Genomic DNA, 21,036 nt, shown 5'->3' with positions numbered 1-21,036 from the left:
GGCATCGAAAAGTATTTTCCGCCGTGCGAGCCGACTTCATCCCTATTTTCGTCACACCTGTGACGCGCCTTTGACAGCACGCGATGCCACTTTGCGAACCATCAATCGAATTTTCGCCACTTCCTAGCTATTATGGTTTAAAAGTCGTCTCTTGTCCCCCGTTTCGCTTCATTTCATATGGATTCTGAGCCAGGTAATTTTAATTTTCTGCCTGCGTTACCCTTTGTTTCTTGTGTTACAATAAGCGTCGTTATAACAAAATGTTATAGTCAACTATAGTAACTCTATAACTATCGTAATATAAACAGAGTTTGAAGAGTTATGTCAGCTATATGCATACATAGCGAAAATTTCATGGATATCGCTTAAAGTTACCAGAAGCTACGAGCTTACGAGTTAAAAATACCTACAACTAGTGAATCTACATTTTTGTCCATCTGTCCATGTCACTTGTTTACTTCTGCATCAATCGATTTCCATGAAATTTGATAATTTTGTGCTGTTTAAATTTTCATCGCAAGCCCAGATAAAAAAGTTGCAAAAAGGAGCTTTCACTCTTTTCGTCGCGATTCCACCCAGCTGTCTTCTTCCTGGTAGTCAACCCTATTTCGCATACTTCTTTAGTTTCAACTATCTGTGCCCAGGTCATTTTTCCCCTCCGCTTTATCAATCTCTTTCTTATTTCCTTAGCAATCTCCGCTGGCGTCTTAATGTTCTTTCTTACGTAATCTCTCAGTGTTCTCTTCCATCTTTCTTCTATTCTTTCTGCAATTTCTTTCTCTATTTAATTGTACTTTAGTTCATATAACCGATTTATTTTCCACACTTCGTTTCATAACAAATTTTTCTTTTATTTCTATAAATTTGTGAATTATTCTTCTAATATTTTTCCCTTCTTTGCAATCTTTCGAAGTTTCTTAATTTTGATTTTGTTTGTTTTAGCGATTTCTTGTTACATTATTTCTATTTTCCTTTTTCCTTCGAATATTATTATTATTATTATGCGTTCGTGTCGACTTTCATTTCCATGAAAAAATTTCGTATGATTTTACAACTTTTTAAACATTGCGTTATACCTCTCCCTTTTACTATTTTATTACCTCGTTCTTATTATTAAATTATTATTACTATTTCTTTCATTTTCTTTAAATGATATTATTAGAATGCTGTCATGTTAATTTTTCATAGATTTTTCTTCCGATTTAGTACAATTTTTAAACATTAAAAGTCTTAAAAATATATTTCTATTTTGATAATTTGTTATTACTATTGTCCAGTCCTCCTTCCTTCTGTGAGCAATATAATTACAAAGCCCTCACTCTAATTGTCCATAGGATTCTCATCCAGTTTTACAACTTCAAGCTTTTTCCCTTTGTTCTTCATTCATTTCCTTTGTACCTTTCTTAGTTACTTTCTTCTTTTAGCATTTCAGCTGTCTTTCAGAATTCACACGCGTTTCTCTTACTCCTTTAACACCGTTGGTAACAAAAAAGGGAATGTAACACGAAAGGACATTCTCTACATTATCCTTTTTCTCTTTCTTAATGAATATACTATAGATCTTTTGCTTTGTTCACAATGTGTGCATAATATACAATGACTATAAAAAGTATTTGTATAGCGCTGCATTAATTATTGTATTAATATGTTAATTGTTTCCGACTATAATAAATCTCGTATAAATTAATAGCATTTTTATGCGATTTGATATTACGGAATGGAAATGTAGAACTTAATAGAAAGCTGCTTGAGTGGAAAAAGGACATGTATAAATACCTTTATTAATTACTGTATGCATTTATAATAATCCTTTCTGCCGGACAATCCTCGTGTAACTGAATAATATGAAATTCAAACAACTAATTAATTATACAGTTTATTTCATCATCGAATTGGCCTATAATTTTGCATTAATTGAATAAGTTGTTTCAATCCATGCGAGCTTTCTACCTATTAATATCACACAATCGAATCGAGATGGTAATCATATTTGAATTTACTAACCTAACGTTACCACGTGTCGATTAAATTCAAACATTTTGTCGAGAGGCATGAAATTACATTTCCTCTCTTGTCTTTCTTGTCAGTTTATTCATTTATTCGCATTAAAATCGTTGTAATATTGCAAATTATTAAGAGAATACAAACAAAACGTACGGAGATATCTGTTTTAATTTACTTACTTTTATCAGATGTAGTATTCGCAGTACCATTATGTACAAATTACAAGTCACAATTAGTATTAATCAGTCTCGATGTTCCAACGCAACAACATTCCGAAAAAAGAAAACGGTGAAATTTCCTGCAGCAGAGTAACCAGATCATCGAAGATTCCGCTGACCCGACGCAATTCCCTAAAATATACAAAATTATTAAGGATTCAACGCAATCCTGGCGAGAGGAACATCGCTAAATTTTCGCTAGTGCTCGAAACAGAATGACCAACTTCGAATTAATCCAGCGTTGCGTAACCTTCGAATTTACATAATGTAACAAATACATACTATTCAATTCGCCATCCGACGATCTAATTATCCCAACAATGTCACCGTCGTTTCAATCTACGTTCACCCTTCCACCTTTCAACTCTCTCTATAGTCGGTCGTCTTTCTCCTTTCCGTCTCGATCTCGTTCACTCCCATTCTACCAGTGACAATGACATAATTGTTTCGCGGCAGGAAAGACTCGCGAGACCGTAAGTAATTCCAGCCACCCTTACTCGCTCTTAGCCCTGGTGGGTGAAGAGGAGAACGAAGAAGAGTAGAGAGGGTAGTACAGGCTTCTTGGTGTTGATCGCAAATTAACTCGGCCTAATTAATGACCCACTTATCCAACCCTTAGGCTTTGGCTTCGACCAGCCGTTTCAACGATCAAGGCGATGCAACCGAAGGAACACGCTCCTGTTTCCTGCAACCTTCCTCATTTAGCGCCGCGGAATGGCTTTCGTTTAATCGAAGATGCAAGAAGGGGAAGCATGAAATTAGAGGCGAGGGCAATTCTTGCGTAAACGCGTGTTTAATTTTGCTTTGATATTCTGATAAAAGGTTCAGGGGCTTATGTGTTTGTTCCAAGAGGAATGGAGATTTCTTTGTGATTGCGATTTTCTGTTATATTGAGCATATTTGCCGACGATAGTAACAGGTTGTGAGCAGCGTGAATAATTTTTGCTTATTATTATTATATTATTATTACGGCTTACGCGTGTAAAATAATATCAGCAAAAGACCATACTTCCATGCTTTAAACTATATCACACTGAATTGTACTATTATCTCGTTCGCATAAACGAGATTTTATCGCGAGTACTTTTAGATTTAGTTTAGATGATAAAAGAATATAAGAAAACCTGCTAAATACTGCTGTAAACCGGACATAATTAATCGACCACTTATTCAACCTGCCACTTCTACTCGCGTCGAAGCACACAATGATCAAGGTGAGCCAACTACAAGAACGCGCCGACATTCTTTCACCTCCGCCTCCTCCATCAATCTGTCAAAGTGGGTCGTTCCAATTAATCAGCAGTCTCGAAAAAACACGAGAGTACATGGTCCACGTGCGATGTATGCGGTTCTACGCGATTCTAGCGTACGATCGGTAGAAAAGTAGTCGTGGCGAGGAAACCTTACCAATTCCCGAAAAAAACTTTCACGCGCTGATCCTCGACGAAATTTTAATAAACGTCGCACAAAATTAAACGCGACACCCGGTCATTAACCCGGCAGTGCCCAGCTAATTTCTCGCCATTTCTCCTGTAACCCACTCTCTCCACAACCCTTTCTACCTGTACGAACATTAGAAATAGAGATGTTGCGTTCCAGTCAATTTCCAAAGTTTATGACATGGTTCTGAATATTTCTTGTTTCCTGGAATTGTTATATTTGCATTTTGCTATGCTCCTTTTCTTGACTCACGTTCTACCCTACTGCGTTCTTTCGGTCCTATTCGATTCAATCGCATCTTTTTGGTGTTATAAAATATTTGAAGTTGTCATTGGTATGCATGATTTTTCGTTTCAATTTTCTGTTAAATATCTTCGTAAACTATCGTCGAAAATTGCAAAAGGATCTTGGTAATAATAAAACGTAAATGTTTTGTTATTATTCGATATTAGCTGATTAGAAGGTCTCCTGGCAAATGGAAAATCGAATAACGTAAAACACGTATTGAAAACTTAAATATGAAAAATAATGGAAAAATCACTTCTTTCTATTATTTTCTATCGCTTTTTTTACATACTTGAATCGTTCTTACCAACACAGATTTCCTAATGTAAAATTATAATCGGCCCTCAGACCTCGTGAGAACCAACAGGCTGCGAAATCGATTCCATGCGCCTTTTTCCGCACGGAAGAAGTCGAAAACTGCAGAAGGAGCCTTGATCATCGTCATACGGAAACCGACTCACGCTCGTTTCCTCTTTTGCGATGAGGGGGTGGAAAAGGGGTTAGTTGAATGAATTCATGGCTACTGCAATGGATGGGGTAGGCAAGCGTTCGGTTGTTTCACATCAAAGAGACATTTTGTCCTGCGCTCGGATTTGCACGGTGACCGGGGGTGGCTCGCCACAATGCGTAAGGGTATGTAGGGGTTTGATGACAGGGAGAGGAAAAAGAAGAGGAAAAGAGGACTCTGTGGTCGACTGGGAGAGGATTTTTTCTTCTTCTGGGGAGGGAGAACGTTGCTCCGAGGAAAGTAGAGATGTTTGGAGGGGTTTGAGTGTTTACGGTTGTGCCAGCAGGGGGTTGGAGGGGTTGATTTTGGAAACTGGTGAATGTGGTGGATTTTTCGAGTGGAAGTGTAGTTGAAGTATTATACGAAACTAAAATCGCAGCTCCTTTTGTCTGAAAATACAGGAACATTTCGTAAGACAAATTCTTTGTATATGAAATTTTGTGGAATATCATTTAATTCTTGTAGTACCATTCAATAATCTAGAGATACATTGAAAAATATGGATTTTTGAAAACATTTATTAAAATTGACACATTTTTTCCAAGAATAAAGATAATTTTAAATCTTTCCTTTGCATTCTAAGTATATTTCCAATACAAAGTGTATTTTGTTTGAGAAAGAAGGCAACCTTTTCACTACTTTTTATAAACTTTAATTCATAGCAAATAATATCTTTTCATGGAAAGTTTTGTGTTTTGCAGAAACATTTTCACACGTTCATATTACTTTTTGGTGCTACTTCACTTTCACAGAAACAAGATGTCATTACATGTGTTTAAATTGTATTGCATATGAAAAATCGAAATATCAGTTGAAGATATTATATGGCAAAGACCTCGTTTAATAACATTTAAAACCTGAAATTTGTAAAACCATAATTCATATCTTGTTCTATCTTCTCTCATATTACATTGTGAAAGGATTAAAGCTAGCGGGTGTCCCATAAAAATGAAAACCAAGCGGCTAAAACCGTACGAAGATCCTAAGCTTGCCGAAAGAATCTTCTTCTTTAACAACGGCGATACATTCGAGACCCATTAACCAGTCACGATTCACAATTAAAATTCTAGTCGCGGCGTGGTAGACGGTCTTATCGGCGAGCTGCAGCCGCGAAACGTTTTATTTCAGAAGCCGGCGTGACGCTGCCGAGCCGCCAGCGGAATTACGGGGCAGTCGTCTCGACGTTTTAAGAGAATAAAAGGGAGAACGCGGAAAAAGAGTGTGTGTACGTGTGTCAGAAGGGGTGAGAGAGAAAACGACAACGTAACGGGTGAAAGAGGAATAGGTGAAAAAAAATACAAGGAAAGAAAGAAAGAAAAGGGTGGAAAAAAGAGGAAGAAGAAGAAAGAAACGCGTTCACACGTGCTGGTTTTGAGAACAAAAAGGAGAAGCGTCTGGGAAGGGTAGGGCTTTAGAGCGCGTGTCAGACGACGATGACTTCTGCCACTTTCTTGCGTCACTCGAACTATTAGTAGGGTGTCACAGACTGCACAGACAACGAGCACCACCGTTCAGTGGAGATCAACGCTGGTCGTGATTGGTCGATGAACGTTGATCATCCACTTAACGTGAATTCGTGTCGGAAATTTATCACTAGACCTGACACTTTTACGTAATTTCGTATTTTTATGAAGAGAGTTAAAGAAATGGAAGCTACGTGGTAATTCTTTTGTCTATTAAAAATTGTGACGAGTACTCCACTTCGGTTATTTTATATCTTTTCCTACATTACATGCATTCATTAAATTTGTCAGAAATGCATAAAAATTCGCAGTTTATTTATCAAACAGTGTTTTCCGTAATATGGTATCATTTCAGTTCCACTTTATTCAATTTCATCGATCAATTACCAGCCTTTCATAAAAACCAAATTGATTCCAAGCAATTATACTTTCATGCAAGATAAAATAAAAGAAAGCAGGAGAGCAATAATAATTGCTGGCTTTCAATTTGCGACACGAAGTTACGATAACCAGGTAATTAGCAGAGAATAATATTCATTTCCATGAATCAATTACCATACTTTCACGGAATAGCTATCAACAACGTCTAATTTCCTATTCATTATTCAAAAAAAGGGAAAAATGGAGTGGAAGAAAGGAGAAATATAGAAAGTTTCCATTTCATTTTGCAACCCCAGTCCACATTAGCTGGATATGTCTATTGATCGATTTCTACCCCTTCATAAACTTACTACAAGCGAACACACTATTCGTGTCTTATAAAGTAAGCGAAAAGAATAGGAACAAAACACAAGTAACAATAGTTTCCTCTCTCAATTCTCGACACGGTACACGTTAAGTGGATAACCAACGTCTAGCCAATTTCTTCGATCGATTTCTATTCTTTCATAAAACAATTACATTGTTTCAATTATAGAAGAGAAAGGTGTACAGTAATAAGAGCTCGTTTTTATTAGTTTTTAACGTGAATCTCAATTACCTAGATAACGTCTGAAGATGAATATTCAATTTATACTTTCGATTATGTATTTTAACTCTGTTGTAGTGATAATATATGTTAGCCTGAAGAATTTCATTTTTTCTAGTTCTATTTCAATTCAAAGTTGGCAGACAATTGATCATTCAGCGCATCGCTAAAGCCACATCCAACAATGACTTGTCGCTCGTCTGCACTGCACCGAATAGATAGACTGCGGATTTTTATGTATTTATCCACATAATGTATCCACATAATGAACAAAACTATATAAAGTATCCAAAATATTGTACTATTTAGTGGGTAAAACAAATCTCTATCAAGATTCTACTCGTTGACTCGTGTGCATAAAAATATGAATTTGCACAAATATTTATTTTCCACCTCTCCAATTTCCTTATTTCTCTATTCCACCTTCCTTCCTTCTCTCTTGCAATGATTTTTCATATTTCGCGATTGTGAACAACGGTTTCCTCTATTTTTATCCGCTCTTTATATTATTTATTATGTATAAACACTTTGGCTCAAAGACCTTAGGACGTCATCTATTTTTTATTGTTATGTTACTCCGACATAATGTTTTCCAATGTTGGAGAAAATATAATAATCGTCCTAAGATTTTTGAACGAAGGCATATTTTTATCTACTTTAATTATTATTTACTTATCTATTTAATTCTTTTTAGAATTTATCTGCTCGTTATGTTCAACTTCTTCAATAAGACAACCTCCAAGGTTCACTCTTCCAATCTTCAGCTTCTACGATGATATAATAATCGATCGACATAGAATTACGAGGTACGAGAAAGCTGGATTCTCGTACGCAAAAGACACCGTGGAACAGCAGAAAAAAGAAACCGTGTACTTTTCCCGTGGAGAGAGAAGAACAAAGGGGGAGTGAAAAGAGGTGGAGAAACCAGGAGGGAGAGACAGAAGAGCCATAGAGGGAAACTCGTCGATATTCTGCGACTTTATCGGTCTGCGGAATAATTCATGAAAGAGGGCGGATAGTGCCAATTATAAAATAACGAAGCCGCCGTAGTGGCGTGGAAGAGACTATAGGAACAAGAGAAGAGTCGACGAAGATCGACAATGGATCATAATATGGGAAAGACGAAGAAAGAGGAGAAGGAAGGACGTAGAAAGTGAACGAAGGAAAAAAAGATGAACAAGAGTTGAAGAGGACGGAGGAAGCATACGCAAGGGCGCGAGAGGATGCAAGAAAGAGAAGGTAAGAGACAACGGGTGCACTGTGTGTATGTAAAGAGAAAAGAATGGAGTTGGTTAGGAATTGCTCGAAAAGAGAGAAAGGCAGTCGTTGGGATCGTTTTGCTGGCTTGATTGTGAGTATTGTTTCAGAAGGGTTGTTCCGTGTTGGTTGCGGGCATAAAACATAGAAATTTATTCTGATTACGAAAACGCAAGTCTAACAGATCCTTTTACTTATTATTGTTAAACATTATTATTATCATTTATTTGTATTATTGTAGTTGAAAAGTTAGTAGGAAAATAGGAGTTTAATATCGAATGAACGTGATCAGAATCTATCGAAACTCAAATGTAATTGTAAATTACAAAGTATTGAAATTTGATAATTTATAAGTACTAATCTCTCGAAACGAAATTTCAGGGACAAAAGAGATACTTTTTTTTCTATGAAACTGATATACTAAATATTCCAATAATCTCGAGGATCGACAATTAACTGTTTTGCATCAATTTTTCTTTCCATAATAAAAAGCCTTAATTCGATCCACTAAAAGAAGGAATAAAAAATAGATGAAATTGCCGCAGTTCACAATTGGGAAATAAGAAAAACCAACTTGAGAGAAATGGAAGCATGGGAGGTGGAAAAACAAGAAGTACGAGTGAGAAGGGCAGAAAAAAAGCGGTACAAAGTATCCCTTTGTCGATGCTCTTGGAAAGAACTGAAGTGCCCGCTGCCCCCTACGAAACACCCCGTTTTCTCTCTCTTTCTCTTGATTATCCTCTCGTTCGTTATAGAACAGTGGCGTATTTTAATTCGTAACACCCAGCCCTTTTCTCGCGTTAACGGGGCATTCTCCTACGAACATTGCAAAATTTAACAATTTTCATGAATTTTGTTGAAACCGATGGTCTAACTTTATAATTCTTTTTGTAGCTTACTTAATTACTTTCTCATACGTAAGAATTTTTTATACAGCTTTAATTAACTGTTTCTCGATTTTATCTCGTCCGCTATAAACCCGTGTTTAGAATACACCGATGAAGAATCTTCTTGATTCTTTCATTTTAATCCACTCTGAAAGTTTGAATACGCGTTTATTGCGGGCAAGCTAAAATCGAGGAACAATTAATTAAAACTGTATAAAGAATTGTTATGCATGATGAAAAAAATAACTGATAACAAAAACACTATAACGTTAAACGCACCATCATCTTAAAACAAAATTCACGAAAGTTGTGAAATTTTGCAACATTCACAGGAGACTGCTTCCTTAAAGGAGAGGAGCAGAAACAAAATTTCGCGCAGCAGAAAAAAAGAAAGCGAGGGGGAAAAATTGCAAAAAGGAGAAACGGCAAAGAGTGTCCACCACCGGTTTCAGGGTTACGATGACCCTCTGACGCGACTAGCAATTTCGTACGTCACTCGCAGAAGCTTCACCCCTGTCGTGTCTGGTCCAAAGAGAGAAAGAGAAAGAGAGAGAGAGAGAGAAAGAGAGAGAGAAAGGCACTCGCTTCTCTTTCTCTTTTTCTACAGTTGTCTTCGTCTACCAGGAATTTTACCGGCTTTAATTAAACTTTAATTCAGTTCGTTCCAGCTGTCGTACTAAAAATAGTAACCAAGGGGATGGTGGCCTGTCCGACGACGCGATCGCGAGAGCACCGTCTCATAAGTTTTATGGGGTTGATCAACGATCACGATCCCCGATCTGAAACGAAACCTTGGATAGTTTCTTGTTTGGAAATTGGAATTAGCTTTCAGGATTGACGACTATGGCTCGTCAGGGTGGGTCCGGATATTTCTTCTCGCCAGTTTAATTGCTTCTGCAGTGGTTTATACGTAGGGATGGTGGACCTCGTGATTAGGCAACGTAAGAAAGGTTTTTTACGAAGCTTCAAATTAGTCATTTTTCGTGAAGCGACAATGGAAGATTTTGAAGGTAAAATATCAGACTTTAGTATATGAGATCTTACTAAACGATTCACATTTCGGTATAAATTGAACAACAGCAACAGTAACGATGTAACGAAAGCGGTGAACACGAATCAGCTTTATCTACATAATCTCTTCTGGATCCACCTTTCAAGGCGATATGAGAAATTGCCTGGGCTACGTTTTGATCCACGACGACCACTTCCCCGACTTCGAACGTCACTTGCAGAGAATCATTTTATCCCTTCTAAGCCTGTCACAGTGGGGGTTCCTTCATCCATACGGAATTTTTGGGCTTTAATTAAAATTCGGTGCGCGACACGCTAAAATGTACGTTTTCACCCTGGCATTGCTCGCCGCGAAATGACAAATGGAAAGTTTCGTCAAAAATGTCAATTCGACGTCCCCGTTTCATTCTTTGTTTTACCATATTTTGCATCTTTGTTTATTAATAGAAGCTGAATAATGCACATGTATTTTTTGAACAAGATTTTCTTTTTAGATAAAGACTTCAGGTATATCGTTGTTTCTCACTCATGCTTCTTCCAATGATATATATTTTTATTTCAAAGAATTTTTCACATCGGAAAGCATGCAATTGTTTAAGTTTTTATAAGATACATATGCATGTAGATATTTTGGTGTATAAAATATTTGTATAAAATACTGAATTTATAAAAATCAATGTACTGTGCGATTAATATATTAGTACAATATATTAAGCGATTAAATCATTCAGCAAATCAGTATTTTATTGACACTGAAATGAACAATCGGATGAAAATGATTTGTTAACTAATTAAGAAATATTAATATTCTTGCGAACATATCTAACGCCAAGCTTTCAAATGATGATGGTTTTGTGCAATTTTAAGATTCTATTTGTGAATTCATCTTTTGTTTCAATTTTTAGTTCCATCTTCATCCTTCTCAATATTTTTCGTCACTTTTTAAATTTGTTGCGATTATTTATATCCAATGTATGATAATATTCATGTGTTTTGGGTCACGTTACAGTATAGATTTGTATTAAATTGTTTTTTTTTTTAATATCTATTACAATTTGTAGATCAGTCCCTCTGTAACTGGTAGAAAATATTTTCTGTATTCTGTATCTCTCTACGGTTTTAACGTTCTTCTTCTAAACGATGATAAATTATTTTAAATGCGCATAACCCTTTCTTCAGTGATTGTTATGAAAGTATACGAAGAAATATACTTGACAGAAGCAAACAAAATGCTATTACTGCTATGCCATTACGTTCATTTCAGATAGCATAAAAAATTCTTTGGAGTGTAGAGAAATTCGTTCACAATAAAATCTGCAGGTTTTACGTCAGAAAAGTCACAACAAGCCAAGGCAAAATAAAGTACAACGTTCCGGCGACGGTTGATTTTCCGCTGAGTAATTAACGACCATTAACTCGCCGTTCCTTAGCCACGGCCAAGCGAAAGATCGCGCGAGCGGATAATTAAATCGCTTTCTATGTACCTTGCGCCTTTTACGGCAGATTAACGAGCGCACACCCCCTAGGAGCCGGAAGATCGCGCGTAAGTATGCTGTTTCGTGCCTCCGCGAACAAATTTCCGCGTCTTTTCACGCTTCGACGCTGACGAAACGCCACGTGCCAGAGTCTATGAGAAATTTCACACTGAAACCCCCTCATTTTTCTCGATCTTTTGTCACGTAGAAAAGCACGGCTATAATTGATAATATTCGATCTATTTTATCTCGATAACGATAAGAATGAGAGAAGATATTCTAAATTATATTAAGCAGTCAAATGGAAAGCTATAAAATAAGAGAATTTTTAAGGAATTTTCCTAAATTCTTAAGTGACAGAGTATTTGCATTGTGAATTTTGCAAATAAAAAGTGTATAGGAAAATCTGATATTTCTGTGATTTTGCGTGATAGATGATAACAAAATTATTATTAACAATAATACAACATTATATTTAATTTTCTTTGTACTTCTATAAGAAGTATGATTACTATGTTAATTATTAATCCAAGTCTAATATTCATCTTCCGAATGGAATTATATAATTTTTCTGTTATTACTGTTACGATGAAAATGGATCATCTCGCGTGCATTTTGGGCTCATCATTAACGAGGAATTAATTAAATGCATCATTAGTCAGAGAAGTTAATCGATTTATTATTTTCGAGGAAAATCTACTTTTATCTGTTTGAATTCAAAAGGATTAATTAATTTGCAAATAATATCAAAATCATTAATAATATATAATGTAATAATAATAATAATACGTAACAAAAACAGGCAATACTAATATTCATACCAAAATTAATTTCCAGATTGTGACAAAACAATGATATTAATATTCATGTGATAACGTTGATATTTATATAATAATATACCATAAACGATAAAACTAAAAAAATAATAACATTGCAAATATTTAAGTAAAATTATAGAACTATTTAAGCAATAATTGTTTAATAAGAGAAGAATAAAAAATACTCAGATAAAATGTACAAATCAGATGTTTATTCTGTTTTTTGGCTTAATATTCGTTAATTCTTTTAAGGAGAAATATGTGCAGAAAAAATATACAGGGCGTTTTCTTCACCAAGATAATTGTGTCAAGATGAAGTTGGTTGGTTAAAAACGACGAATATATGAACATGATATAACCATGAACTTTCCCCGCAAAGTTATTTCTCTTCTATTTTTCACGGACACCTCAGTTCTTTAATATTTTTTTATAATTGTTTTTATAATTAATGTGCTTCTTGTATTATGTACCGAAGATTAAACAATGTTTGTTCATAAACGAATACATAAATAACTAAAATTCTATTTTTTATATTTTCCATAAGCTATTTCAGCATTTTTTCTATTTTCTATCATTCTTTTCCCTTGCATCAAAAGATTTTATCTTAAATTCCAATTCGTGAAAATAAAATTAGTTTCTTACAAAACTAAACCTACATCGAGTAAACCGATTCTTATTAGCTGGATCTTTCGATTCCGACTGTTTCAGATTCTCAAAGAATAAAAGAATGGTGGTTGGGCTTGGATGAGAAGAGACTGCCTTAAGAATCGAGCAGGGACGTCTCCCCTTTATTTTCCTCTACAACTGAATCACATGCTGCGACCGATAATTTTGTTTGCTACGTATTTTCCTGTCGTTGTGGAATTAAAGATTCTACAGAAGGCTTTCCGTAGAAACGATAGAGCTGAGGGGGTTGCTTTACAGACGAAGATCAAAAGGGAACGAAACGAAATTGGGGAAAAATATAGTAGAAATACTGGCTTTCGACGGGCCAATGGAGTTGCCTGCGTTTAGGGGAGCGAAATAAAATTTTTAGCGTAGAGTTTCTGCTTTTTATCGAGTCCAATGTTCGCGTTTGCTTTCAGGACATCGGAGTGCATTTATTCGATTCAGGATTAACGAAAAGTTTAAACGTTCCAGCGTATAGATTCGAATAATAATGTTCTATAGTATTAAATGAAGTTACATTTACGATTATCTAAAAAATAAATAATAATAAAACATATGAATTAGTTATAGAATTATAACAGTCATCTACTCTATCTTTGTGAAAGTATTTTTATTTTATCGCTTATCTTTCAAATATCCTCTCGACCACCGTCATAAATCCTCAACTATGGTCCTCGGACCATTTCAAACAAAACCTTCAACAGCCATCTCTCAGCATCCAAAAAAATTTCCAATCCGACCTCAATCTCCGTATTTTAATAAAACTCGTTAAAACAAACAAAATTGTCGCTTCCTCGTGGTGTTTCGATAAAAAGAGAAAAGAGAAGTAACAGAGAAAAACCGTGGAAAAACCGAATCGGACAAACAGAAGCAAAGGAAACAAGAATCGTGTCACGTTCCACCCCCTTTCCACGAGTTCACGCTGGTTGTTTACCTCGGCAAACGTTCGACCCCCGGCTCGGGTGTTTTCCTTTCCGTCGAATCGACGAATGACAACGAAATTCACCAAGGAACAATACTTACTTTCCTGTGCAGGCCGATTCGGCCAGACGTGCTCGCTCGCGCGTGAAAGAAACCGAGGGGGTTGAAGCCGAGCAACCGATGAACTTCTGTTTTAAATCGAAATCGAGGCAAGTGGCAGGGGTGGCTTCTTTCCGAAGGAGCAAGGAACGCTTTCAACGGTCCCGATGGGGTGGCGAAGGTTTTAAATAAAGCGCAGCCTCATGAACAAGACGAGGGAACCAAGGGTTGGGGGAAGAAAATGAAGATGCACCGCGAGACAATTAGTCGTTCCGTATTTGCGCTGGATGTTTTGCTCGAAGAATTTATTTAGAGGGACGAAAGCACCCTTTAACGGAGGTTTTTTTAAATTGATGTGTAATGTTTTGATGTTGGGGTTGGACCGAGGGAGAGGCTTCGAGGGTTTTGACGTGGAAGAAATCCTTTTTTAAAGCGAAATATTGGCTAAGTATCGTGAGGTAGAAGATAGTTTTACGAGAGTGGTTGGAAAGGTTCGAATCGACTGGATCATGAATGGATTGAAATAATGGTGTTATAGGTGAATTGGCTTTCTGATATTTCTTTAAATTTACTGTATACGTTATTATTAAAAAAATAGTGGGCGATATTTGTGAAGACAATGGGCAAATTTCGTGTAGAAAAATATTCAAATTATGAACAATTTAAATTTGCGCTGGAAATACAATAAGAGTTCGATGAATCAACTGACGAACCTTCTACGTTTTATGTTTCTCTTCGTGGGACTTGAGAACACCAGAATATTGTTTACATAATGCAGTATTTAAAAAGAAGACGTTTTATATTCGAATTTATGTTTATAGAATTGGGTTAAAAAATTACAACCAATTAAATTTTGCGCTAGAAATATATTACTAATTCAATGAATCAGGTAAAGAACCTTTCTCTCTACTTTTTTCATACTTCATATTTTTTTCCCGATGGAGTTTAAAAAGCCAAATATTGTCTTCATAATGCAGTTTTTAAAAAAGAGGTTTTTTTAATATTCAGATTTATTTTTATAACTGGAGTTGAACATTAGAATCGAACAACAAGTTTCGACGTGAGATAAGAGTATTTCTCTAAGATGAAGCATTTTTTAAAGAAGCGTTCTGAAATCTTTATTACTATGATAGGTGATAAAAGTTTTAAGAATGGACGATATTCACAGCGCAGAAAGAAATTTTAGATTCTTCCATTACGATGGAATATTTTACAGAGGAACAGATCAAACTTTGAAATTGGTTCGCTAGGATTCCGGTGAGAATTTCTGGGTTACTGGGAAGTTTCTCAATAAAAAGTTCTCGAATGGATTTTTTAAGGTGGCGTATCTTTTGAACAAGCGCTGTAAGACTGGAAATTCTTTCCGTAAGTTATCGAATAAAACATGAACGATAGATGACTTCGATTTAACAGATTTAGCTGAACGTAAAAGGAGGGAACGTTTTATTTGAAACTATTTAAATATGTATGTATAAGTTTTAAGATGGCATGCTTCCTCTGAAAAAGGGGTATTAAGCGTAAAGATTGTTTTCAGAAGTTCTGAAACGAGATTTGGAAAATGAAAGGATTTGAAAGCAATTTTTGCCTCGCAGAAAAACCAGTAGTTTCATAGTGGAAGAGTTTTGAATAGGTTATTCAAAGTGACATGCATTTTTAACCATTACTTGGAAGTAGGAAATTGTTTTTCTAAGCTTTTCAAGCGAGTTTGTAGACTGCAAATGTTTTATGTAACGATTCACTGAAAAGCGAATATATTTTTATAGAGATATTTTAAATAAATTGTAACATATTTACATGTACATGAGTTTTATATACTATACATATTATACCTATTTTTTTTACATATTGTTATATTATACAATCTTCTAATAAGATTTTATTAAACCACACAATATAATTCATATAATACTATATTTATTTGTTTGCTTAGATAAGAAGAAAGAAATTATACATTGTTGTTATTTTAAAAGATACTGAGTATTTGATTTTCGTGTTATCTTGAACCATGAGATCTCCCTGACCACATTTGTACCATGAATTACGAACCATTTTGTATATAATATATTTATTTAATGAAAGTGTATGTGTAAAAATGCATATTTCTAATCAGCAATCGATTTTTCCTGTTTCCCTTTCCGATCAAAATTCAAATTGCGCAGCATGCGAACTAGTCTTAAAAAACGAAAAGAGTTGTTGAAAAATATTGTAACGTCTAATGGATGTAGCAAAACGAATAAAAAGAGTAATGACATGGGTTCGGCTTTGAAGGGAAAAAAAGAGATTTACGTACTTACGTACATAGCCACGATCCACGCGTGTACCGTGCATAAGTGGTTTCGTTATCTAACAGGTGGAAAGACCTGGCGGCTGCAATTAAGGCGCCAAAGCAGGTTAATTGAGGGAGTGTAGGAGTCCGGTAGCCGGTTACACGCCCCCGGAGAACAACCACTAATTTTCTAATTAAAGGAACCTCACCGGGCCCCGTCGAAATTCTATGCGAACGTTTCCTTATCGTAACGTTGTAATTTATTTCTGACATTTCCATTATGGAAAAAGAATCTATTCCCATTGATCATATCTTTTTCGTGTGTAGTATAATTAATAACGATTTATGTATAATAAATGTGCCAAATACAGCATGATCAAAGTTTATTTTTAAAATAAATGTATGTAACTAATGTTATTTCACTAAAATTATTCAAATAATGTTATCTTTATATAACGTGATACAATTTTTAATTTGGCAAAATCGTGAATAAAAGGAGTTCGGTTTTAATAGAAAAATTTGTATGTCTACGACGATTAAAATATACGAACTAAAAGCTAGAAAATTTCATTCAGAATCTCTTAGAGAAATATGAAGTGTAGATAATTCTGTAAGTACATACATACTTACTTTATTTCTACAAAAATACTTTTTTAATTCACGTAGAAGTTTACAATGAAAAGCAATTATTGTCGTACAATTTTTCCACTACATTCTTATGAAACCATCCAATTCTCATACAATTTACTGGAAGTTGTCTATGATATTAAAAACAAGTTTGTTACCACAGAAGGCAGTAACATTGTCTACTTATACATCCCGAATTTTCTTTAGAATTATCCATATTTTTATACAGCTATGCAATATTCGCAGAATTTTCTGCAAGCTCGCCATAATATTATGAGTAATTTTAAAACTCGCTATGTTTTATCAGAGATGGCCAGGCAATCGGCTGTGAAACGCAGAAATAACGATCGGAGGCTGCGGTTGCGAGGGGGTTGATACTTGCACGGGGGCGGAAGCGGCGTAACGGAGCCTCAAAAGACGGTTAATTGGGGGAGCACGCACGGGTTGCAATGGGGTGCACGAACTCTCCGTTAGCTCGAGAACCGGTCAGATCCTGACCTGGACATCAAAGCCAGCAGCTTAAAGCGACGTATCCGTTCGCCTGCAGCGGGCTTAAGGGGTGAATTTCACCCCTGTGTTGCGACGCCATGGATATCCTAGCAGCCCGACCCTGCTAGCAGACTGAACGTGTTCAGGAAATCGGGGATGAAGGAAAGATACCTGATTGTGGACAATCCCGAAGGTATTTAGTCGATCCAGTCATTGGAAATATATCTGAAAGAAACTCTTTAGGGCGTGCCACGGTGTTTGCGGTTTTGGTGATTAGAGACACGTGAAATGTGAAATCGATGAATATTACTGGAATTACTTACAGCGGAAGATTGTAACGGTTAAGGTAGTTTTACAGCTTTGCGATAGTAGTGCATTTAATCTTGGTTTTTGTTATTAAGCATTGGCATCGTTTAATCAAATATTAAAGTATTTATTAATAATTTATCATTTGTCGAGTTTGTAGAAGTTTGTAAAATTTAAAATTAAAATTAAAATTAAATTAAAAATAAAATTGAAATTGTTTTGTCCAGCGATTATTTCTTAATCATACTCTTAAGTTGTATAAACTTTAGTGTAATAAAAAAATTATATATTTATAAAATATATTATAATATATTTGTAGAAATATAATATATGATATTCGTCATGTACATTATTGAGAAAACTGTGTTTAATAGCTCCTGTATAATGGAGGTAGTATGATAAGATCAGAATACACGTTCTATTTTAAACTTAGATATTTATATAAGATTTATCCATGGCATACTGTTTCATAATGAACTTTCTGATAGATACGAGTAACGCAACTACTAAAAAGTACAAAGAAAATCCTTCTAAACTTGTTTGCGATTATGTATTACCCCTTTTTCTATAATCAGACGGTATATTGCGTATTTGGAATAAAAATGCAGCTATCAACAATAGAATTACCAACTATCGATAGTCAAAATGAACACTCGTGTCTTCTTACCGTAATTTCATAGATTTACAAGAATTCATAGATTTATATATTTAAAAATTTATTTCATAGATTTATGAAGATTTTAACGATTTTTGGTTAAACATAGTCTTTCACAATAATTTTATACATCTTCAAGTGTGTACAGATTTATAGATTTACAAATTTATTTCATACAGTTACGGAGATTTGAATGATTTTTCACTAAGTATGTAAATGATGAAAGTTTTGCTTTTTCCCTTGCGTTATATGTACAATATTTTCTCATATTATCTTTCACCTTGATCCCTTTGATAGAAATTCTATACTTACTAATAGCTTCGGTATTAAAAATAAATTCCATCTTCCTCCTGACAAAGTCTCGAACCAAGTCGCTTAACGATCGAACTCATCATCATTCACGATAATAATCTTTTACATATAAAACGTTCATTTCCTACGTAAAATGTCTCCTAACGACCAGGTAGTAGCTCATTAATAACCGTGTTATGTATTATTCAAAAATCGAACCGCCTTTCACCGCTCATTCGAGCCGTGCGTTGTCGTCTGGATGGGTTATCGGCGCTGATAAGTGTTGGCCAGGTGTACACGCGAGCCCCAACAGTGAAAATCGCAATCGAGACATTAAAACGAGCCGATCTCGTTGACCCTTTTATCGCGGTCGCGATCGCCAGACTGCGTGCACACTACTGCACACACCTTGCTGGAAAATATTTCCCCTCTCGTTTCACTCGTTGGGAAACTCGTTTATCGATATCGCATCGTACCACGCGTGATTTTTTCTCGATCGATCGTGAATTTTTTTCCTAAATCGATTCTCGAAGGGCCGGTTGGTGAACGACCAGTAGTTGATAAAGAGCATTGTACGAAAAGAAACGGTGACGCGGTGTTCGGTTAAGCGTGAAATTAGGTCGATATGCATTTGAATAATCGCGTGGAACGAGTACATGGTACAGTATATTAAAAGCTCTTGATACGATGATTTGATGAGATGTAGTTTGCGATGAAAGACTTTTCAAGCGTTCCTTTTATGCCTGGATTGATAGCTTGAATTGGTGATTTGAGAGAGAATAATAATAATAAGAATAATAAGAAGAGAGAATTAATAATAATAATAACAAATAATCGTATTTCTTTAAAATAACTCTCTAATATTTCTCTAAAATATTATTATTCTATATTATTGAATTATTTTGTATTATTAACAGTTCTCGATACGCCGGTTTCACAGAATGGAGTTTCTAGTGAATGGATTTTTCTGGGTTTTTATTTTGTGTGAATTGATGGTTTTTGTGAATCGGCGATCTCATAAAAGACGATCATTTCAGGATAATAGGCAATCGGTTATCGGAGGAATAAAGAAATTTATTAGCTGGAAATTAATTCCTTTAGTAGGCTTTGTTTCAGCGGAAAATAAATATTACATATTGGATTGGCTTCAATTCTGAATAAATTCTAAAAGTTTAAATTCCCAATTCATTAATATTAGCTTGAATAGTTGTATAATTATAATATATTAATAGTTAAATAGTAGTTGAATAGTTGTCCTTCTAAGACAGAATGTCATTTTGAGTGTGGAGAATTCTTATTTATTAATTATTGGTAATAAAAACTTTTTTTTCTCTAATCTTTCTATGAAGAAAGTATAACGCAGTAAAATTACAATTAATTTTATTAAATAAAAAAATGCTTAACATTTAGTCAGTTAATAACGTTTTAAAGAACGATATTGTATACACTGTAAGTATAACATGATAAGATACGAAGGGGCTAATTTTAATATTTATATTATTTCGTATCGTTTTATATTATTTTATATCATCCTGTTACTATTATCATTTCACATTATTTTCTAGAACTATTTCTCTAGAAAAATTTTTGTAGCAATATCTTCCTGTCATTATTTACTTCGGATGATAAACGTTTTAATTTCCATTAAGTTAAAAAGACTTTATTACCTTCATCCAATTTCCTGATTATTTGCTACTACGTTCCCACTCCTGAAGAAACGACTATTACTCAGGAGATTTTCCCGTACTCTACATTTCTTATCTTACATAACGAAAGCCTCATTCCACCTTAAAATATAAGAACACTGTATCAAACATTTTCTGTTGCTATTTTCTCACCCTTATTATTCACCCCTAGAGAAATGACTCGAACTTTATCTGAAATACTCCTTATACCGTATATTTCTTCTTATCTTACGCGATGAGAATTTCATTCTACTTTGAAACACGAAGGTATTTACTATATGAAAAGATTTTTCTTACTACTTTGCACATTTTTGTTTATACAATTCGTTATCGAGTTGTTCGACAAATTTTCCAGTTCTCACTCTACTTTCTTCATTTGTATAATGGTAACTTGATTGTATTTAAAAGAATGAAAACATCCATTTAGCGGTACAGTAATTAATAAATTCTTCACTAGGTACATTACCTCACACGATAGAATACCTTTTTTATTCTATTGAAAAAGATTCAAGATTCTAATTCGACTTTTATAGTCGACCGGAAATACTCTTTGCATTATTCTTCTTATCCATTCATTTTATCCTTTCTTATCCTTACAATCTAGCGTGAAAAACACAGTTGTATCCTCACCTGAGAAATTCTCTCTACAACGAAACCATCCATCCAGTTTCATCATCCTTCTAACTCAACCGTAT

The 21,036-nt window shown here is 34.9% G+C and overlaps 1 protein-coding gene and 1 long non-coding RNA gene across 4 annotated transcripts in view; one reads left to right on the top strand and one right to left on the bottom strand.

Moving 5' to 3' along the window:
- LOC126924924 (tyrosine-protein kinase transmembrane receptor Ror) overlaps positions 1–21,036 on the bottom strand; it is a 347,050-nt gene that overhangs the window by 79,584 nt on the left and 246,430 nt on the right. The gene's annotated exons all lie outside the window — the stretch shown is intronic.
- Positions 9,637–13,595, top strand: LOC126924988 (uncharacterized). The gene is made up of 2 exons (XR_007713770.1): positions 9,637–11,583; positions 13,042–13,595. It is a non-coding gene; the product is annotated as an uncharacterized LOC126924988 (long non-coding RNA).

This window comes from Bombus affinis, chromosome 15, assembly GCF_024516045.1.
Source record: "Bombus affinis isolate iyBomAffi1 chromosome 15, iyBomAffi1.2, whole genome shotgun sequence".
In the NCBI taxonomy this organism is placed as follows: Eukaryota; Metazoa; Arthropoda; class Insecta; order Hymenoptera; family Apidae; genus Bombus; species Bombus affinis.
The sequence above is the reverse complement of the archived record's forward strand: the minus strand, read 5'-3'. Positions and strand labels throughout refer to the sequence as shown.